Consider the following 19,429-nt stretch of genomic DNA (forward strand, 5'->3'; position numbering starts at 1 on the left):
AGAGAAAGGCCATCTTGATGATCCAAGCGGATGGGAGTACTCCACTGTGTAACTTCGATGTCAGCCACTGGCAGCTCATGCAAGACGCCTGCCGTTTCCTCAAGCATTACGCCACGTTATTTGTCAGTTGCCAGGACTACGGGATAAACAACTTCATTCCACTGCTTCATGTCCTGGAACAGATGCTGGTAACAATGGCTGGTTAGGGGACTGGAGAAGTGGCGCATAGATCTCAATGCCACATGAGCCCTGTGGGAGTTGAACTGGGAGAGGAGAAGGAGGGGGAGGAGGACATTGGAGCACAGGGAATGTGTAGCGGAATGGGTGTTTTTTCTACTCGGGTGACAGGAGACGAGGAGCAGGAGCAGCCAGAGGAGCTACAGGGCGATGTGGAAGACGAGACAGAGGACCCAGACACAACGTGGCAATATGCAGTGGAGATAGAGGCAGGGAGTCCCTCTGAGTCACTTGCACAAATGGCCCGATGCATGCTCACTTGCTTGTGTAGTGACAGTCTGGCTCTCCACCTTGTTGGATCCTGCTACTGGTCCAAAATGGGGTCCTGTTTTACACCCACTTAGAGGGAGGACAAACTGAACTACTACAGAGACATCCTATGTAGTCAGTTGGCCACTGCCTATCTGCGCCATTGTCCATCCTCTCGCAGGTCTGACCAGGGGGGGGCCTCCACACTCATGTTACACTGCCATGGCTGCTGGGGAGGGGTGCGGTGGCAGGAGCAGTACCAGCTCCATCAGCAGCAGCCTGAGTCTACAGTCGATGATGAGCAGCTTTCTTCACCCGCATTGTGAAGAAATTACTCACCAGCAGCAGCAAGTAGACCTGGAGCAGGACCTGAACCAGCAGGTGGTGGCATACTGTACTTGAACAGCACCCTGCCAGCCGTCATTGAAGATCTGCTGGACTACTGGGCAGCCAAACTTGATTTGTGTCCGCAACTGGCCGAGTTTGCCCTGGAAAGCTGCCCTGCCCGGCCAGTAGTGTGGCATCAGAGTGGGTGTTTAGTGTGGCGAGGGCCATAGTTACCCCAAGAAGAACTCGCCTGTCCACCCTAAATGTGGAGAGACTGACCTTTTGATAAGATGAATCAGGCGTGAATCAGCCAGGATTTCCACCCACTAATGCCTGATGCATCTGATTTGATCATTCATGCCGCCTCACCCAAACTTTGACAAAACAGACCGGTTTCTTATGGCTAACTGCCTCAGCTACTACTCTGATGCTGCCACCTGCCTGATGCCACACATCTCATGCCAAGTGCTCCTTCTTTCACCCAACGTCGTCAGCGGGTACTGGTATTGCTATCCACCACCCCAATATGTCACCTTGCCCCTCTGTGGTCTCCTGATACTCTTGCTGCCATCTCCACACTATGTCACCTTGCCATTCTGTGGTCTCCAGATGCTGCTGCTGCCATCTCCACACTATGTCACTTTGCAACTCGCTGGAATACTGATGCTGCTGCCATCTCCACACTGTCATCTTGCCACTTTGTGGTCTCCTGATGCTCCTGCTGCCATATCCACACTGTCACCTTGCCACTCTGTGGTCTCCTGAGGCTGCTTCTGCCATCTCCACACTATGTCACCTTGCCACTCTGTGGTGTCCTGATGCTGCTGCCATCTCCCCACTATGTCACCTTGCCACTCCTTGGCCTCCTGATGCTGCCATCTCCAAACTATGTCATCTTTCCACTCTGTGGTCTTCTGATGCTGCTGCTGCCATCTCCACGCTGTCACCTTGCCACTCTGTAGCCTCCTGATGCTGCTGCCATCTCCACACTATGTCATCTTGCCAATATGCGATATCCTGCTGCTGCTGCTCCTTCTCCACACTGTCACCTGGCCACTCTGTGGTCTCCTGATGCTCCTGCTGCCAGCTCCACACTGTCACCTTGCCACTCTGTGGTCTCCTGATGCTGCTGTCATCTCCACACTTTGTCACCTTGCCACTCTGTGGCCTCCTGATGCTGCTGCCATCTCCACACTATGTCACCTTGCCACTCTGTGGTCTCCTGATGCTGCTGCCATCTCCACACTGTCACCTTGCCACTATGTGGTATCCTGATGCTGCTGCCGCCACCTCCAGACTCTGTTATTGTACCACTCTGTGGCCTACTCATGCTGCCGCCACCTCACCACTATGTCATTGTGCCACTCTGTGGATTTCTCAAGCTGTTCTGCCACCCTCCACACTCCATGAATGGGACACTATTTTGCCTTTTTGGCCTGGATGACCTCACTATTTATTTGACCCTTCTGATCTGCGAGAAGGAAGGAAAAATAAGACGGACAACGGATCCTGTAGCAGCTGTAAGGCCTGTATGTGTCACCTCCAGCTCTGTGAGAAGATCTGGCAGACGTTTTTCTCTACCTGTTGTATGATGTTCTTTGTTTTGGTTTCACTTTCTCATCTCCTTTTCTTCTCCCAGCTGTCACCTATTTGCACTGATTGTCTCCCTTTATATTTCCTCCCATACTGCCTCACTTTGCGGTTTATACTTCTTCCTGGATTGTGTTCACTGCTGGAGGCTGCTTCTCCTGATTCATCAGATAAGTCTGATTCCTTTATTTGTGTTTCTTGCTGGCTTGATTGTAGGTGACCCTGACTCCGTCCGTATTAAGTGCAGGGAGCCGGTGGTCGTGTCCCCTCAATAATATAGGGTTTTCAGGTGTCACATAGTATAAGGTACGAGGACATGCAATCGTCTACCACAAAGATCTTTGCATGGGCATAGCAGTCAGGGAGAGCTCTAGGGGTTTTATACAGCTCACCCATATGCTCCTTAGTTTGGGATCAAGCCAGTTGGATGTTTATTTATAAGTTCCAGCTTTCTGCAAAACCATCCGTGACATTATAAACCGCCATAACCGTCTTAAGCATGGATCCGGTTTCAGCCTTGATTGACCGCATGCAAGGTCTTTCACTGGAGGTAGCAGATCTGCGTAAAACTGTGTCTCAGTTTCAGGTGACCGGTTCTGCTTGCGTTCATGGAGTTTGTTCCGAGCCTAAGATCTCGCTTCCGGATACGTTCTCCGGGGGTAGTGAGAATTTTGTTCGCTTTAGAGAGGCTTGCAAACTCCATTTTCGCCTACTTCCCCATTCCTCTGGTGATGAGGAGCAGAGGGTGGGGATCATCATCTCGCTGCTCAGGGATAACGCTCAGTCTTGGGCCTTTTCGCTGCCGGTCGGGGCACGGCTCCTCCGATCGGTGAATGAATTTTTTGTAGCCCTGGGGCAGATATATGATAGCCCGGATCGTACTGCTCTGGCTGAATCTAAACTGCGTCTTTTATGCCAGGGTAAACAGTCCGCAGAGATATATTGTTCAGAATTTTGGAGATGGGCAGCTGATACTGGTTGGAATGATGCTGCACTCCGAAGTCAATTTTGCCATGGTCTTTCGGAAAGATTGAAAGATGCATTTGCTTTTCATGAGAGACCAGCATCGTTAGAGTCAGCCATGTCTCTAGCTGTTCGCATTGACAGGCGTCTTAGAGAGAGAGATGAGACTACTCCTTCCTGTCATATTCAGTCCAAGGACAGTGGGGTTGTCTCATTCAGTGCGCAGGGGTCTCAGTCTCTCTCAATCCCCTCTGAGGAGGAGGCCATGCAGCTGGGTTTGCTTGCCTCTGATAGTAGAGGATTCAGCTCTCAGAGGAGGGTTTGTTTCTGTTGTGGGGGTATAAATCATTTGGCTAATGTTTGCCCCTCTAGGAGATTCGTGGAGTTTTCTGAGGGTAATAAAAGAATAACAAAAAGAAAAAAATCCTCTAAAAACTTTCCATTTGCTACTATTGGCAAGGTTGATGCGGAAATTGAAGGTTTGCCATTTACTTGTAGTTCCATTTTCTCCTACCTGCCAGGGTGGCGCTAGACAGCAAGAACATGGTTAGATTTTTGAAGATAGTGGAGCAGCTGTCAATCTCATTGATAATCAATTTGCAATAACGCATGGTTTTCAGGTATGCACTTTGGAAAAGGATATACCTGTTTTTGCTATCGATTCCGCTCCACTTTCTCAAAGATCGTTAAAGGGCAGAGTTCACAATATCCGTTTGACTGTGGGTGACGCTCATGTTGAGGATATGTCATGTTTCGTCTTAAGCGGATTGCCTACTCCTCTAGTGTTGGGGCTACCCTGGCTCACTAAACATAACCCCACCATTGATTGGCAAGCAAGGCAAATAAATGGTTGGAGTGAGTTTTGCAGAGAGAATTGCCTCACGGCGTCTCTTTCAGAGATTTCTACCAAGACTGTGCCATCTTTTCTCTCTGAATTTTTGGATGTGTTTTCCGAGAGTGGTCTCCAGGAGTTGCCCCCGCATCGGGAGTACGACTGCCCTATTAATCTCATCCCAGGCGCCAAACTGCCAAAATCACGTTTATACAATCTCTCCCAACCTGAAAGAGTCGCTATGCGTACTTATGTCTCTGAGAGCCTGAGAAAGGGACACATCCGACCCTCGAAGTCACCTGTTGCTGCTGGGTTTTTTTTTGTTAAGAAAAAAGATGGTTCTTTAAGACCTTGTCTGGATTTCAGAGAGCTGAACCGTATCACGGTTCGTGACCCATATCTGCTTCCTCTGATCCCGGACCTGTTTAACCAGATTGTTGGGGCTAAGGTTTTTTCTAAGTTGGATTTAAGAGGGGCATACAACCTAGTCAGGGAAGAGGACGAATGGAAGACGGCCTTCAATACCCCTGAGGATCATTTCGAGAATTTGGTTATGCCCTTTGGTTTGATGAATGCTCCGGCCGTCTTCCAACATTTTGTGAACATCATTTTTCATCATTTAATGGGGAAATTTGTACTGGTGTATCTGGATGACATTTTGATTTTTTATCCTGATTTTAAGACTCATCGAGACCACCTACGTCAGGTCTTTCTGATTCTGCAAGATAATAAATTGTACGTTAAACTGGAAAAATGTGTGTTTGAGGCTCCGGAGATTCAATTTCTTGGTTTTCTTCTCTCCGCTTCTGGTTTTTGCATGGACCCTGAGAAGGTCCGCGCTGTGCTTGATTGGGAGCTTCCTGAAAATCAGAAGGCGCTGATGCGGTTTTTGGGTTTTGCCAATTATTACAGAAAGTTCATTTTGAATTATTCCTCTGTTGTTAAGTCACTCACTGATATGACTAAAAAGGGGGTAGATTTTTCTTCGTGGTCGGTAGATGCGCTTAAAGCCTTTTCTAGTATCAAAGAGAGTTTTTCTTCCGCTCCCATTTTGGTACAACCTGATGTCTCTCTACCTTTTATTGTTGAGGTGGACGCTTCTGAGGTAGGTGTGGGTGCAGTCTTATCTCAGGGTCCCTCTCCTGCCAAATGGCGACCGTGTGCCTTTTTCTCAAGGAAACTCTCCTCTGCAGAGAGAAATTACGATGTGGGAGATAGGGAGTTGTTGGCCATCAAATTAGCTTTTGAGGAATGGCGCCATTGGTTAGAGGGAGCCAGACACCCTATTACCGTGTTTACAGACCATAAGAATCTGGCCTACTTGGAATCGGCCAAGCGTCTGAACCCAAGACAGGCCAGATGGTCTTTGTTCTTTTCTAGGTTTAATTTTGTTACGTTCCGCCCTGGGGTTAAAAATGTGAAGGCAGATGCCCTGTCACGTTGTTTTCCGGGAGGGGGGAACTTTGAAGACCCGGGTCCCATTTTGGCTGAAGGGGTGGTCATCTCTGCTCTTTATCTTGATTTGGAGGCAGAGGTTCAGGCAGCCCAGGCAAAGGCTCCTGATCTTTGTCCCCCTGGGAGGTTGTTTGTGCCTCTCGCTTTACGACACAAGGTTTTTAAGGAGCACCACGATACTGTCCTTGCTGAGCACCCGGGGAGCAGAGCCACAGTGGATATCATTGCTCGGAGATTCTGGTGGCCGGCTCTTCGTAAGACGGTGGAGGGTTTTGTGGCAGCCTGCGAGACCTGTGCTCGTGCCAAGGTCCCTCATTCACGGCCATCAGGTTCTCTCCTCCCGTTACCCATTCCTTCCCGTCCTTGGGCGCATCTGTCCATGGACTTCATTACGGACCTGCCTCGTTCCTCGGGGAAGACTGTGATTCTGGTAGTAGTGGACAGTTTTAGCAAAATGGCGCATTTCATTCCCTTTCTTGGGTTACCCAATGCTAAGACGCTGGCGCAAGCGTTTGTTAATCACATTGTTAAATTGCATGGCATTCCTTCAGACATCGTTTCTGATAGGGGCACGCAATTTGTTTCCATATTCTGGAAGGCCTTCTGTTCTCGCTTGGGGGTTCGGTTGTCGTTCTCTTCTGCTTTTCACCCGCAATCGAATAGTCAGACCGAACGCGTCAATCAGAATCTGGAGACATATCTGCGCTGTTTTGTGGCGGAGAATCAGGAGGATTGGTGTTCTTATTTGTCCCTTACTGAGTTTGCTTTAAATAACCGTCGCCAGGAGTCCTCTGATAAGTCACAATTTTTTCGTGCATATGGGTTTCATACGCAGTTTGGGACATTCTCTGGAGAGGGGTCTTCTGGTTTACCTGATGAGGAGAGATTTTCCTCGTCTTTGTCATTTATTTGGCAAAAGATTCAGGGTAATCTGAAGAGGATGAGTGAGAGATATAAGCGTGTGGCGGATAAGAGACGTGTGCCTGGTCCGGACCTGAATGTGGGGGATCTGGTGTGGTTGTCTACAAAGAATATCAAACTGAAGGTTCCCTCCTGGAAGTTGGGTCCTAGGTTTATTGGGCCTTACAAGATCTTGTCCGTCATCAATCCCGTTGCCTTCCGTCTTGATCTTCCTCAGACTTGGAAGATCCATAATGTTTTTCACAGGTCCCTATTAAAACCTTATGTCCAACCCATTGTACCCTCCTCTTTGCCTCCTCCTCCGATTGTTGTTGATGGTAATCTTGAATTTCAGGTCTCTAGGATTGTGGATTCTCGCATTATCCGCGGTTCTCTCCAGTACCTCGTTCATTGGGAGGGTTATGGTCCTGAGGAGAGGATGTGGGTCCCAGTGGCGAACATTAAGGCCACTCGTCTCATCAGGGCTTTCCATAGGTCTCATCCTGAGAAGGTGGGATCTGAGTGTCCGGAGTCCACCTGTAGAGGGAGGGGTACTGTCACTGCCAGCTCTGTAAGAAGATCTGGCAGACGTTCTTCTCTACCTGTTGTATGATGTTCTTTGTTTTGGTTTCACTTTCTCATCTCCTTTCCTTCTCCCAGCTGTCCCCTATTTGCACTGATTGTCTCCCTTTATATTCCCTCCCATACTGCCTCACTTTGCGGTTTATACTTCTTCCTGGATTGTGTTCATTGCTGGAGGCTGCTTCTCCTGATTCCTCAGATAAGTCTGTTTCTCCTGATTCCTCAGATAAGTCTGTTTCCTTTATTTGTGTTTCTTGCTGGCTTGATTGTAGGTGACCCTGACTCCGCCCGTATTAAGTGCAGGGAGCCGGTGGTCGTGTCCCCTCACTATTATAGGGTTTTCAGGTGTCACATAGTATAACGTACGAGAGCATGGGCATAGCAGTCAGGGAGAGCTCTAGGGGTTTTATAGGGCTCACCCATATGCTCCTTAGTTTGGGATCAAGCCAGTCGGATGTTTATTTATAAGTTCCAGCTTTCTGCAACACCATCCGTGACAGTCTGCTGCCGGGCGCCCCTGTTGCCATGGCGCCCTGTGCGGCCGCACAGCTCGCACACCCCAATGGCCGGCCCTGACTGTGAAGGGGGGACTGCTGAAAGGGGTTAATAACTACTGTGAAGGGGGGACTGCTGAAAGGGGTTAATAACTACTGTGAAGGCCCCCCAGGTGATGGGGGCCTGGCTTCATGGGGTGGGGGCATGGCTTCATGGGGGCGTGATACAGTGGGCTTGTGCCCCGGATGTTTTCAGACCCTAGCAACGCCCCTGCCAGGCAGGTTTCATCTTTTAGCAGATTTGAACCACGGACCCCAGAACTAGCAACACACCAGTGCTAACCACCAAGCTACCATGCTGCTATACATATGAAGGTGCTTTTGAAACCACTATGAAGAGATAGAAATTTGATTTAAAAAAAAAACTTCAGCCTTCACTCTTTGCTGGTGCGACGTGCCAGGCCACAGGGGTAGCATGTGGGTGTTACGGTGGCGTGCCGATGGGGGTAGTAGTCGTACTCACAGTTCAGTTGTCCCCCTGGGCCGTCCTGCAGTGGTGAGGAAGACAGCACTAAATCCTCCGGGGCACTCTCTAATACAGGGATCACCAGCCAGATGGTAGTTGAGGTGCCATTGATGGTATGGGTATTTAGGGTGCTTTTGAGGCTGGGACCCCAGTTGTTCGTGATGCCAGCAGCCTTGGGTGCAATTAGGAGATGAAGTAGAATAATAAGAGAGGCAGAAGTTGAACCAAACAGGAACTTGTAACTTGTTGTCTTGCAATAAGTATCATCCAATAGTAGCACTTTGTCATCCATAAAGATGGTGAAGCTACAAATCCCAATAGCAGGCTCAGTGAGGTAGTGTATGTAGGTTCCAGCTCAACTTTGTAGGAGGAATGATGGTATTACTTTACTTGGTTCCTGATCTTGCTCTGGTTACTCAGCTTTTCAATACTCTGTATCCTCTCTGTATACTCTGTAGCAGAGGACACCGGAACCGGCCACCCGGCCGCGACAGCAGGTAGGAGCTGCCCCGCTCCCTGAGGCCCAGGCCCGGTCCGTGTCCGTCACTCCGCCCCGTCCAGAGACCCCAACGCCGGTCATCAACCTCAGGCCCACCAAGCCACAACCGCCTACTGGTGCGGTGGAGGCGGCTGGAGATTCCACTCCACCGCCCAGCTACAGCCAGTTAAGCAGCCTAAACCCTGAGGTCCCGCACGAGATCACAGCATTGGCCCAGACTGCGTGGGAATACAAGTCGGCTGTAGAAGAGTGGGTCAAACAGGTCATTGACAGCCCCCAATCTGGAGACCCCAAGCTGACTAGGAGGACCGGAACCGTTCTATGGTTCTCTGTAGAAAGAGGTGTGGGATTTCTTCAGGATAATCACTCTGGCACAGAGGTGTTTGTAGGCCGCCGGTCTGTAAAGAGACATTATCTGCCCCAAGAAAGGCACAACCTATATATTGGAGACCAGGTGGAATACACCCCCATGAGGTCCATGCAGGGACTGTTTGCTGCGGGAGTCCCCCTGCTGCAGAAACAGCTCTCCCCTGCCATCACCCCAGAGACCTGGCAGGAGGATCCAGGCTCTGCGGCCAGGACCAGGTGCCTTCAGGAAACCCCAGATGGCCGACTGATCTTCAAGGAAAAGGCTCAACCAGCCCCTGCACCTTTGATTCCTGATTTGTCACCGCCGTCAACTCTGAGGGTAGGACAGATCAATAATTCGGTCCTCACGTTCAACCCCAAGGTGCAACCGTGCTTCCTGCCACCTTATATGCTGCCCTGGAAGCAGTCCTCACAAACCGCTCCAGGACTCCCTGAACCGTTGCAGCCAGAAATTCTGCCCCTTCCCGCACCGGCTGTGGATCCCGGTCTGCGGCAAGCTACAGCCACATTCTCCAGGTTGGCTGTACAACCAATACCTACTGTAACCGGTAGAGGGCGCTGGCGCACTACCACCAACACTACTCTCAGCTACCAGCAGAGGCAGGAATTACCTCTCATGCACTTTAGCAGTTCCAGTAGTGATGAGGAGCTGGATACCTATCTGTAAGGTGTCCCCACTATAAAGAAAATCCAGTGACATTGTTTGGGAGCCACGCCATGGACTGATTACCTGACGGGTGAGGACCTGTTGGCATTGTTTGTGTGCTTTTAACCCTTTTGTTCCAGGTTGCCATTGTTTTTCCTCATCCAGATGGTCATGTCAGTTAGGACTCCCCCCATCAGCACTTAACCCCTTATGTCCAAGTTAATATTACACAGGTACCCCTGCTGCTTCGGGAATCGTTAGAAGCCCTAGGCTGCTCCTTCCCGCTTGTTTTATGTTCCGGATTGTTCCCATCTGGAGGTGTCTCATTTCCAGGAGATCCATGGGAACGTACTGCCCTCCTCCTGTGACTTGCCAGAAGACACGGAGACAATAAATACCTCCCCTTCTGAGCGTTTGCCTAAGGTAAGGCGCCTCTAACCTTAGAGCCATATATAATCTAGCTTCCTCATAGACATCATAGTGATCGTGCTATAAGCCAAATTTCTTCAGGCTATGGTGCAGGGAAGGGAATACAGGATAAAGCCACCCTTTCATTTGTGGGCTTTGCATTACATAATGGCGGGATTACAGAGTAAAGACACCCCCATGCTCTCTTTGATGTTCATGGCCAGAACATACGAAGTCAGTCAGCGATGCATACTTTGTGCAGTTATAGGTTACCTGGTTATACCAAGATAAGGAAACTGTGTGTTGGACACCTTATGCTAGCGGGCAGGAACCTCGAGGAAACCGTTAAATGTTTTGTCTTTGTTTGTCATTATATGTATATTCACGCAGCATTGTATTGTATTGGGTACCCAGAGCTTATTCCTCCACCGTCTACCATGCGCCGAGGACGGCTTATCTTAAAGTAAGCGGGTATGTAACATCCCAGAGTATGTCACTAAAACTCTTTCACCCTGCTATGTGATGTTAAGGTGTAAATGTGTTAACATCCTGTGTAATTTGACATGGTATTTGTATCATCTGGATTTACTGTGACTGTTTAATATATATTTGCTGTAATTCTTAATGTACACCAGCAGGTGGCAGCATTATGTAGGCAGAACATAGTTAGTTAATAGATCTAGACTGGAATAGACCATTCCAGGCTAGCTCCCCCCTTTCTGAGGAGGAGTAGAATGTTCCCACATCCTACTTCAGGGGGAGGAAAGAAAGTTCTAGGCAGTGTACCAGCCACCCCTGTTGGGGTAGGTTGTGTGGATAGGAGCTCCCAGAATCAGGGATCCCAACCCTGGATCCAACCTCGGCTGAGGTTCAGGATCCATCTTCTCAGCCTGAGTCATCTACCTCAGCTGGACGACCAGAGAAGCAGCATCCACAGAACAATAGATCTCCAGGAAGAAGACACCATACCCTGCGAGCTGTCCTGTGAGTACAGATCCCAAGACCAGGAGAAGATAAGTACCTTCTCAGCTAGTCAGGCCCAATACCAAGCAGAATACAGACAGGGCAGAAGACAGATACCTGCCAGATCTATAGGCGTATGTACCAGATGCAGAATAGATATAAATTCCTGCCACATATTGCCAAAACCTGCTGGGACTATTGCAGTAACTTGTACGTATTTAAAGCTGCATTAAGTAAAGACGAGTTGGACGATATTTCCTGTCTGGATCTTAATTATTCCATCAGAACTCCTATTGACAACACTCAATTTGTTGCATGTGAGCCAGGATACAGGAGTCCAGCCGTACCAAGGTAGGATACACCGTTGACACTGCACTGAGACATTATTCCCCCTCTGGCATTCCTCACTTGGTATGTGAGCTACACCATCTTAAAGGGCCCTGCTACAGTACCTGCACAAGCTGCAACTGGCGTCACGAACTTTTACATATATAAACTGACCCACTGCATAGCAACCCCACTGACCCAGTGTCCTGCTCATTGCACAAAGTCTACCTCCTCTCCTCTCCTCTCCTTCTCCAAACTCCCAACTTCACAACTTCTCTCTAACCTGACCTAGTGTTCAGTGTGTGTAGTGCATTTACCAGTCTGAGATAGGAATTTGCAGCTGTAACAAAGCAAGTGTATAAATTACACCAGATGACATAATGACATATACAAATTTGGAGTGTCCCCTTTCTCACTTAGTGGGACACTGCACTGACTCATGTCACCATGTGCATGCTAATTAAGCTGCATGGTGGCTCAGTAGCTAGCACTGGTGTTTTGGGCTTGTCTCCACATGAGACTGATATCTGGATGGAGTGTGTACATTCTCTGTGAGTGTCCTCTAAGAACATTGCAGCTAGGTGGTGACCTCCAATGGGGACCGACAGGCCCAGGGCTGCAGAGTAAATGGAAGTCTTGCTTGAGGAGATAACAAACGATCGGTCAGGTAAGTATTTATCCTCAGTTTATTTTGCTCACTTACCATAGCAGTTCCATATTACATGTGTAACGCCCCCAAGTGGCATTAATACTCCTACGCCCTGCTACTATGTGTGTATGCTAATATCATTTCATCTATGTATTTTGTCCAGGTCCTCCACATTGTGCATTCCTATGCTATGAAATTGTATATGTTCATGTAATGTACCTGGTTCAACAGCAGGTGGCAGCAAACACTGCAGAGCAACAATTGGAGAGAATGAAACCCTTCTTTCTATTCTAACCCTCTCTCTAAGGAAGGGTGGAGACTAGTTAGTTAGAGGTCAGTTATCCTTCTAGTGGAAAGTCCTAGCTTAGCCCAGCTAAGCAAAGCAAGCCAACAGAGCACCTTCAGCTCTGCTGGATATAGAGGCCACAGCTTCGAGGCTCATTAGTCAGGAGGAAAAGTTCCCTGGCTTAATTTAGAGTCAGACTACAGAGAAAAGTTGCAGCATACAGCAAAGGAAAATATTCCATTTAAGCCTATCAGCACAGCAGAGCCAGAGAGCAACTGATGTAGCAGTGTCGAGTGTGTTCGCCTGCCAATTTCATGCTAACGCCTGCTGGAAGCAAGATAAAGTCTGTAAATCGTCTGGAGAAACGTTTATGCAAAGTAAAGCTGCTTCTCAATTTCATCACAAGGTCTGGACTCAATTTATTCTTCATTCCCCAATTCAACTACCCCCCTTGTCTGCTTCGCAGCCAACGCCTGGGGTCCATAGTATCCAGGTCAGAGCACCGTGACACGTGCACAAAACATTAAGGGACATTTAGGCCACCCTACACCACTCTGGCATTCCTACACCTGGGTACCACCAACACTATTTATTCAAGGGACTCTGTCCCATTGTCGCTTTGCTGTGCCTGGCATAACGAAAAACACTTATCTCATCTTAAAGGGACCCCTTGCGGACAGACCGTGTTGCACATGGCTGTGTGAGGAGCTGTGTAATATGTCACTGCTGTGTAAATGAAGAACATAAATGGAGGTCCCATAGATGAGACCAATAAACATTACTGACCTTCTAAAGTAATATTTGTCAGTCCCTGCCCCATTGGAGCTCACCATATATTTTTGGAGGAGAACATAAAAACTCTATACACATGATATCCACAATTTGATTCAAACCCAGAACCCCCACACTGCTAACTACTGTGCCATCATGCAGCTCAATACCAACCACCCCTATTTAGTGAGTGGTGACATGAACAGCAACAGGGGGACGTCCCCTCTCCTTGGTGTTCAATCCTTTATAGCCTTTTTGGGTGATTAGATGTTTAAGTACTTTTTTCTAGTGTGTTTCAACATTTCCACACCTGATACCACCTAGTGATATATATTACTCAAGTACCTACATGGTGAGCGCCAATGAGGACAAGGAGTGAATCTTTATACAGTGCTGTGGAATAGATTTTGATGCTATATGAATGGAAAGTTCACTGAAAAGTTAGTATTTGTTGGTCTCCTCTAGAGAGGCCATGCTTTACTTGAATTACACTGCTCCCTACAGACACTGTCATCTTTCACAATGAAATGTATCTGGAGAGTAGAAAGAAGACCAAGAAGAGGACACAGTCTCCACACAGATGTCTTTTGATCAGATTTGAACTAAAGACCCAAATGCTAGCTAAACTATAGTGCTAACCGCTGAGCTACCATGCTGCCCAAGACTATCCAACTTGCTGAGGTAAGTAGTGAACGGGAAGAGGACCCATCTTTTGCTATGACGTTTCTTATCCTTGATGTACGACCCTTCACCGACCCGTTAAGTCATAAGCTGGCTAGGTGCTTTATTGCAGTGTTTCTGAACGGTCCTTAGCCTAGTACCCCTTATTCAAATACAGTACAGACCAAAAGTTTGGACACACCTTCTCATTCAAAGAGTTTTCTTTATTTTCGTGACTATGAAAATTGTAGATTCACACTGAAGGCATCAAAACTATGAATTAACACATGTGGAATTATATACATAACAAACAAGTGTGAAACAACTGAAAATATGTCATATTCTAGGTTCTTCAAAGTAGCCACCTTTTGCTTTGATTACTGCTTTGCACACTCTTGGCATTCTCTTGATGAGCTTCAAGAGGTAGTCCCCTGAAATGGTCTTCACTTCACAGGTGTGCCCTGTCAGGTTTAATAAGTGGGATTTCTTGCCTTATAAATGGGGTTGGGACCATCAGTTGCGTTGAGGAGAAGTCAGGTGGATACACAGTCCTACTGAATTAGACTGTTAGAATTTGTATTATGGCAAGAAAAAAGCAGCTAAGTAAAGAAAAACGAGTGGCCATCATTACTTTAAGAAATGAAGGTCAGTCTGTCAGCCGAAAAATTAGGAAAACTTTGAAAGTAAGGGCTATTTGACCATGAAGGAGAGTGATGGGGTGCTGCGCCAGATGACCTGGCCTCCACAGTCACCGGACCTGAACCCAATCAAGATGGTTTGGGGTGAGCTGGACCGCAGAGTGAAGGCAAAAGGGCCAACAAGTGCTAAGCATCTCTGGGAACTCCTTCAAGACTGTTGGAGGACCATTTCAGGGGACTACCTCTTGAAGCTCATCAAGAGAATGCCAAGAGTGTGCAAAGCAGTAATCAAAGCAAAAGGTGGCTACTTTGAAGAACCTAGAATATGACATATTTTCAGTTGTTTCACACTTGTTTGTAATGTATATAATTCCACATGTGTTAATTCATAGTTTTGATGTCTTCATAGTCATGAAAATAAAGAAAACTCTTTGAATGAGAAGGTGTGTCCAAACTTTTGGTCGGTACTGTACATTACACAATATTTAACTTTGGCTACATCTGTAGCTCTAGAAATTGTGGCCATGCCTGTGCGGTGTACAAGAGCATACGCAAAACTTTGTTATGCAGGATGAGTGCTTTGCCTTCAGGAGTGATCCATCTGAGACTCTATAGTCCAATTCACTAGTAAACTGTGGCCGAGCATTCGTCTCAAGATTTGAAGGCTCCGGATTCCTTTTCAAATCAGATTCCCAGGTGTGATGGTTAATGGAAAAGAGTCAGAGATAGACACATGCCAGTCTCTATTGAGCATAGCTACTGACTTCCAGCAGTTCACCGTGGCTCCTTAAAGGGTTATTCCAGGTGGCTACTGTTATCCCCTATCGACAAGATATCAGATCGGGGGGGGGGGGTCCTACCACTGGGACCCCCACCGATCACGAGAAAGGTGACTCATATCCCCTGCAACTCCAAATGACCAGAGCATCCGGTTGCACATGCGCATGGTGGCTCCGTTCATTTCTATGGTAGTTCTGTAGATAGCCGAGTGCTGTACTCTGCTATCTCCAGCTATATGTGGATAGGGGATAACTTTAACCAACTGGAATATCCATTTAAGCTGGTCTAACTCCTCAAATGTCTGGATTACTACAGTCTCCGAATATTGGCTTGTGTAATAGACAGTCAAGATCCATGTAGAGTGAGCACTTAAGTGAAAATTTCCTGGTCGTGGTGTGGTGATCTCTGTAAAATCTCTTTTCTGCCAGACAGACTCTGCGAAGAGCTTATAGCCCAAACAAAAAGGAAAGGTGAAGGAGGGCAGCCTTGACTGACCCAGAAAGGTTAGCCATTTACCAACACCGCACTGTAAATGTCAAGGTACAGAAGGTTAACATACAAACAGAAAATTCTGAAAAGCCTTGTCCAAGAATTAAGTCTAAGGCCTCTTGCACACAAATGTTTTTTCTTTCCGTTTACGTTCCATTTTTTGCGTTCCGTATACAGACCGTATACGGAACCATTCATTTCAATGGATCCGGAAAAAAAAAATGGAAGGGACTCCGTATGCCTTCCGTTTCCGTTTTTCCGTTCCATTTAAAGATAGAACATGTCCTATTATTGTCCGTTGTGTTTCCGTTTCTGTTCCGTTTTTCCGTATGGCATATACAGTATACAGTAATTACATAGAAAAAATTGGTCTGGGCATAAAATTTTCTATAGATGGTTCCGCAAAAATGGAACGGATATGGAAGACATACGGCTGCATTTCCGTATGTGTTCCGTTTTTTTTGCGGACCCATTGACTTGAATGGAGCCACGGAACGTGATTTGCAAGCAATAATAGGACATGTTCTATCTTTGAACGGAAACAGAATGCATACGGAGTACATTCCGTTTTTTTTTGCGGATCCATTGAAATTAATGGTTCCGTATACAGAACGCAAAAAACGTCCCATAAACAGAAAAAAAAAACGGTTGTGTGCATGAGGCCTTAACCTGTGGGTTAGATTTGTTAAAGTAGCGCAATGCTCTGCAGTTGTACTCACTATCAAACTACTGTAGCATGCCGGCCGGCAGCGTAACGTCACTGGCTCCGTCACGCGCCTGCTCCTCCCACTTTATTAATGAAGCAGGCGCATGAGGAAGTGCGTGAGTGACATTACGCTGCCGGCCTGCTACGGTAGTTTGATAGTGAGTACAACTGCAGAGGATTACGCTACTTTAACAAATTTACATTGTTTTACATTTTTTTTGGGGGGTGTATTAATAGGGGAAAAAAAGGAAAAAATATGTCATAATTGCCGTTCAGCGGTGAAGTTACATTGTACTACAGCCTTTTTTGGGGTGTATTATTTAAATTTTTATTATTTTATTATACAGTATGTCAGACAGACAGGTGACAGGCCCTTCAAAGGCCAAATGTTTCTGTTGCAGGCAGAAGTAGCAGCATAAGGGGTTGGCAGCAGGAGTCACAGCGAGAGGCCTGAGCTCCCAGTGTCATCTAGCGGCCGTGTCTTGACCAGCAACCCAGCGGTGCTTAAATGGTTGACTCGGTCTTCGACTTCGTCGCAAGTGACATCAGACACCCCAGCCAAGAGTTCCTGTGACATGACACCTAGTTGGCATGGCCCAGGAGCAGGCCCTGTTCCCCCACCTGTCCTGAACCTTCCTCTGTCATTTTCATTTCCCTCAGCGTGAGAAGTATTATATGCCGTAGGCTTTGCTCCACTTTTCAGCGAGGACGAGCTACTAGAGGACAGTCAGCAGCTACTGCTCAGCCAAGATCTGGAGGAAACATCCACCGCTTCTTCCAGTAGGCAGGCAAGTAGTGATGATGAGAGTCACGTGGGAGCAGATATTGCGAGCGGTCAGGCTCCTGGCCTTGAGACCGTTGAGGGGGACATCAGTGAAGTGCAAACAGTAGCGGAGGATGATGATGTAGCCAATTGCACTTGGGAGCCGGTTAAAGAAGGGGCATCCTCATCAGGAGAAGAGGGTGGCAGCTTGCGCGTGAGGCAGCAGCTGAGCCAGCAAGGTGGTAGCGTGGCCGTGAGTCAGCAGGATGGCAGCAGTGGGAGATCAGGAGCCAAACGAGCCTGGGGTAGACCACACCCGCTTCGCAAGAGCCTACCTGCCTGGAAAGTAGCGGTGCAGGGGTTCACAGAGGCAGCGGTAGCAGGCAGTCAGCATGAAGTATTGGGGGGAAAATGCCATACTCGGTCCCCCAACATAGGCTGATATGCGACGTTTCCACCTGTTGGAATTCCACCCCTTATTTTTTTGGCCGATTATATGAACAGAGCAAGGCCATAAACAATTTCTTGATGATACAGGCGGACAGAGGTACTCCTCTATGTAACTTTGATGTTAGCCAGTGGCACCTCATGCGTGACACCTGCAGTACCAGCTCCATCAGCAGCAACTTAAAGGGGTTGGCCACCCTAAGTATCAAAAATTCAAAGTGCCCTAGACAATAGCCAAAACCATAAAGTATTTATATCATCTGACCTGTACTGGCTATATATAATTTTTCTAACCTGTTCACCATGACATGCCTCCCTGGAGGAGCTCCTCAGATAGGCTGTGTGGGAGGAGCAGCTACAAAGTAAAAGTAAAAATCCCAGCATGCATTGCAGCAAGCATGTTCAGAGGAGCAGTCACATGACATCCCTGCCCGTCTGTGTTTCCATAGAAATATCAATAACTCAGTCATCAGTGAATAACTGCTGTACAGACATAGCAATAGGAAGTACGCCCCCCGTCGCAGCAGCACACAGGAATATGATGCTAATGTATCATACATATGTTACTGGGGGAAGGGAGGGTGCCCCGTTCATAAACTATTAGATTTAAGCCATGAAAAGAATGAATAGAAGGGGAGATTTATCATTTCCCTTGTTTCTGAAAAGTGGCGCGAAAAGGTTGTAAACTCTGTGTTTGCGACTTTTTAACTATGCCTTTAAAAAAAAAGGGGGGGGCGTGACAAAATGCCAGGAGGGGATGTGACCAGTCGCCCCAACAAATTTATGTTCATTTTCGCCAGTTTTCTGACTCAAATTAAGTCAGAAATCTACGGCAGCTCTGATCTGTCATAGATTTCTGTTTAGGTGCACGGACTGCCGGAGGAGGGGGGCTGTTGAGCGGGGGGGGGACAGATCTTTGTTGCACAAGAGCTCTGATGAATACATTTGTACAAATCGATCTGCTCACATAGAGAGGAGCATCCTGTCTATCATCACACGACTAAGGCTACTTTCACACTAGCATTAGCAGGGTCCGGCAGGCTGTTCCCCTACCGGATCCGTGCTAACGCTATCCCGCTAGTGCCACCGGAAGTCCGCTCCGGCCACATTCACTGATGCCCAGCACGCTGTGTCTTTTGTTCGGCCGCCTCTCAGTTTGCAGTGCTGCGGCCGCATCTCCGACCTGTCCCCATTAAAGTGAATGGGGCCGGAGCGGACTTCCGGCGGCACTCGTGGGCTACCGTTAGCACGGATCACCGTATACAGTGGGTCACGGATCTCTATATGCAGCGCTTCCCTGGCTCTGCTACATCCTCACATGTTAGCGGGATCCTCTCAGTACAGGAGATACAGAGGGGGCAGAGCCTGCAGTCAGATCAGCCATCACAGCTTCTCCTCAGTCTCCCTTCCTCCTGCAAAAGTTTCTTTAGGCCTCTTTCACACGTGCGTGTCCGGATAAGGTCCGGATGTGTTGCGGCAAACCTGCGCGAGTAGGTACCCAAGTGCAGTCAGTTTTGACTGCGATTGCGTTCCGTTGTTCAGTTTTTATCGCGCGGGTGCAATGTGTTTTGCACGAGCGTGATAAAAAACTGACTGTGGTACCCAGACCCGAACTTCTTCACAGAAGTTCAGGTTTGGGTTCAAGGTTGTGTAGATTGTACACTGCTCAAAAAAATAAAGGGAACACAAAAATAACACATCCTAGATCTGAGTTAATTAAATATTCTTCTGAAATACTTTGTTCTTTACATAGTTGAATGTGCTGACAACAAAATCACACAAAAATAAAAAAATGGAAATCAAATTTTTCAACCCATGGAGGTCTGGATTTGGAGTCACACTCAAAATTAAAGTGGAAAAACAGACTACAGGC

The sequence above is a fragment of the Bufo bufo genome, chromosome 8 (assembly GCF_905171765.1).
Source record: "Bufo bufo chromosome 8, aBufBuf1.1, whole genome shotgun sequence".
NCBI classification, from domain to species: Eukaryota; Metazoa; Chordata; class Amphibia; order Anura; family Bufonidae; genus Bufo; species Bufo bufo.